The sequence below is a fragment of the Bison bison genome, unplaced genomic scaffold (assembly GCF_000754665.1).
Source record: "Bison bison bison isolate TAMUID 2011002044 unplaced genomic scaffold, Bison_UMD1.0 scf7180017858048, whole genome shotgun sequence".
Taxonomy (NCBI): domain Eukaryota; kingdom Metazoa; phylum Chordata; class Mammalia; order Artiodactyla; family Bovidae; genus Bison; species Bison bison.
In genome coordinates, this window is record NW_011488621.1 from 2,502,256 (window position 1) to 2,506,223 (window position 3,968).

The following is a 3,968-nucleotide window of genomic DNA, read 5'->3' on the forward strand; positions in this document are numbered from 1 at the left end:
CTGGACCCGGCCTCACGGTCGCCTGGGAGAGCTTGGCGAACGGAGAGGGCCCGGGTCCCCAGCCCCCGGTTCTGGTGGGGGGCGTCGGGCGTCCCCGCCGAGGTCCCCCTTCCTTAATAAGTAAGTGGTGATGCTGCTAAAAAATATGGTTGCTCGGCCCTGCCCCAGATTCAGGGACTCTGTGTGTTTTATTTCAGTCCCTCCGAGTGATTATAATGCAGGAAATGGTTAAGAGAGGTACCGGGTAATGAGTGCCCCGTATTCGGTATTTTGAAGAAACGAACACGGGACGAAACCCGGGCAAAGTGCTTGATTGCATATACTGTTATCTGGGAGACGTCATTGGATCACTCCTTCCAAAAAGTGCTGAATATTTTTGCAGTTAAAATCTTGGATGCAGAAGCTTCTGTTTTTAAATACTTTAAGTTCTCAATTTTTGCTGAATGTCGTCATGAACAAACCCGGACTTAGCAGGTATTTTAGAGTCTGTGGCGCTTAAAAGGAAATTTTAGGACTCAGCCTCCCTCCAGGATTATATAATCTAAGATAATATTCATATATATATATTCGTTTTACTGTTTATTTTTACTTTAGTGTTTCAGAAAGTTAAGCATAACTTTTCTGTTGACAGTCACATTACCCTTTTAAAGAACTAAATTTGTAAAAGCTATGCCAATCCTGAGAGTTGAAATATGAAGGTTTATGAGTACTTTTGTATACTTTTTTCTTTTCTTTATGCCTTTTGAGTTTTCTTGCAGTATCTTCAGGTGAAATAATAAAGTGGGCATATCAAATTTTAGCCTTAATCAGGCTTGTATTTAAACCTTGGTAACTTGCTATCATGGTTTACACTTGATAAGAGCTAATGATTAAACCAGGTCACAATAATTACATAGAGGATTTTTCTTATAGCAAATAAGGTACATCAGAGTTTTTGTGTTTTTGAAATTGTAGGTGAGGTACTATTTAAATATAAAATTCTGGTTTGATGAGGTTGTGGGGCAACAGACTCAGATACTGCTGGTGAGAGTATAAATTAGTATGTGATCCAAAACTCCCGTATCTGCGGAGTAGTCTCTCAGCCTCCTTCAGCAGGTGTAGTCACACATTTAGGGTGGAACTCATCTCACACCGGCATCCATTCCAGTCAGCGGTACCTTCTGGGCTTGCTAAACCCTCCTTATTGGTATATAATATACCAGTATTTTATACATTAAGTTATGGAATCTGCCTGCCAAGCAGGAGAAGCATGTTTGATCCCTGGGTCAGGAAGAGCCCCTGGAGAAGAAAATGGCAGCCCGCTTCGGTATCCTTGCCTGGAAAAATCCCAAGGACAGAGGAGCCTAGCAAACTATTGTCCATGGGTTTGCAAAGAGTTGGGTACAATTTAGTCACTAAACAACAACATGGGTTAGATTACAGTATAATAGTTAAAAGGACTGTGTGTATTGGAATCTTCGCTGTGCTGGCAGTGTGATCTTGGGCAAGTTCCTCAGCATATCTGGGCTTTGGTTCCGCATCTCTAAAATGAGATAATACTTAGTTCATTGGTTGTAAGAACTAAATTCACAAATACTTATAAGGCACTTCCCATAGGGCCTGGCATGTGTTAATCACTGAGGAAATGTTCTTTTTCATTATTATAAAAAATACTTTCACATTTTCTAAAATCAAAATTCCAGGACGTATTTGCCCTAATGTGATGTATCTGGAAATAGGGCCTGTAAAGAGGTAATTGAGGTTAAATGAGGTCATGAGTGTGGAACCCTAATCCGGATGGGTTTGTACCTTAGAAGAAGAGGAACTCTTGTTCTGCCAGAGGAGGACACAGGAGAGGGGGGCAAGCCGGCAAGAGAGCTCTCAGCAGGAACCGAATCAGTAGGCTTCTTGATCTCAGACCTTTGGCCTCCAGAACTGCCAGAAAATAAATGTCTGTTGTTTCAGCCACCCACAGTATGGCATTTTGTTACAGAGATAGTATGTTTGACATGTTTGTTTTGACTGACAAAGATAGTATGTTTTTACATTTTCTAGAAGCAAACAAAAAAATTGAATAGAAATTATTCAAAATAAACTGTTGCATTTCATATACTAGATAAACCTGCCCGTTGTTGTTCAGTCACTAAGTTGTGTCCGACTCTTTGCAACCCCATGGACTGCAGGACACAAATCTTCCCTGTCCTTCACTATCTCTCAGAGTTTGCCAAGACTCATGTCCATTGAGTCGGTGATGCCATCCAACCATCTCATCCTGTCGCCCTCTTCTCCTGCCTTCAATGTGTCCAAGCATCAGGGTCTTTTCCAGTGAGTCAGCTCTTTGCATCAGGTGGCCAAAATATTGGAGCTTCAGCTTCAACATCAGTCCTTCCAATGAATATTCAGGCTTTTTTTCCCTTAGGATTGACTGGCTTGATCTTCCTGCAGTCCAGGGGACTCTCAAGAGTCTTCTCCAGCAACACAATTCAAAAGTATCAATTCCTTAGCACTTAGCCTTCCTTATGGTCCAGCTTTCACATCCATATGCGACTAGTAGAGAAACCATAGCTTTGACTATACAGCCCTTTGTTGTCACAGTGATGTCTCTGCTTTTTAATACGCTGTCTAGGCTTGTCATAGCTTTCCTGTCAATGGATCATATCATATGCTTGGTAGTGTAACACTCAGAGGGGTCTAGAACATATTCTACACAGTTCCCTCCTTTACAGAAACTCTGGGAAGTTCAGATGCCTTTCAGATGTCTTTATCCTTAAGCCCAGTGATACTTTTTAGTACAGAGAATACCTCTGTTTAACTGTCAGTTTGGATTTTCATCAACTCCATTCTCTACCTGGGCTTGTGGCTCAGCTGGTAAAGAATCTGCCTGCAATATGGGAGACCTGGCTTCAATCCCTGGGTTGGGAAGATCCCCTGGAGAAGGGAAAGGCTACCCCCTCCAGTATTCTGGCCTGGAGAATTCCATGGACTATGCAGAGTCAGACACAACTGATCGACTTTCACCATTCTCTATCTAGATGGCAGTTTAAAAAAAAAAAAAATGCTTCCCTGAATACACAGAAAATTGGGGACTTACTGATACTGAGGACTTAGGATGGTGTTTGTTCCTGCAGTTTGAATTCAGGGGATTAGAAAATTCTATACCAAGAAGGCTGCTTGCTAAAAATACAATTTATTTTTGTGATTATTGTAGCAGTCACATTCAGTTATAGAGAATAGAACTCATGAAATTCATTCTACCTCTTAATCTCTTAAGAATGAGAAGACTTTTTACAGGATATTGCAGAATCATAGGAAAGCTGAAGACACATAGGTAGAATTATGAGAAAAGTACCCAAAATCACATTGTAAGAGCAGTTCACTGTTAAGGAGACAGGATTTCCCCTTCTACCCTTCTTGTATCCTTGGGGCTGTTGTTGGTAAGTTGTGTCTGACTCTTTAACAACCCCATAGAGTAACCCGCCAGGCTGCTCTGTCCATAGGATTTCCCAGGCAAAAATACTGGAGTGGGTTGCCATTTCCTTCTCCAGAGGATCTTCCTGACACAAGGATGGAACCTGTATTGGCAGGCAGGTTCTTCACCACTGTGCCACCTGGAAAGTCCTCCTTCCACTTAGTTAAAGGCTTATCCAACAGTACTGAACAGTAGTCAGAGACAAAATATGTCAGAAAAGATAATTCATACAGAATTAACTGAGGTTTACAACATCAGAAGTTTTTAGAATAAACAGAAAAAAATGATTGAAGGAAACATAAAAAGTTCAGAGCTAAAGGGAGACATGAATCTGCAAATGCTTAAGATTACTGAGCCACTAGGGAAGCCCCATACCGAGGTTTCAGTTCAGTTCAGTTCGGTCGCTCAGTCGTGTCCAACTCTTTCAGATCAGATCAGTCCCTCAGCGGTGTCTGACTCTTTGCGACCCCATGAATCGCAGCACGCCAGGCCTCCCTGTCCATCACCAACTCCCAGAGTT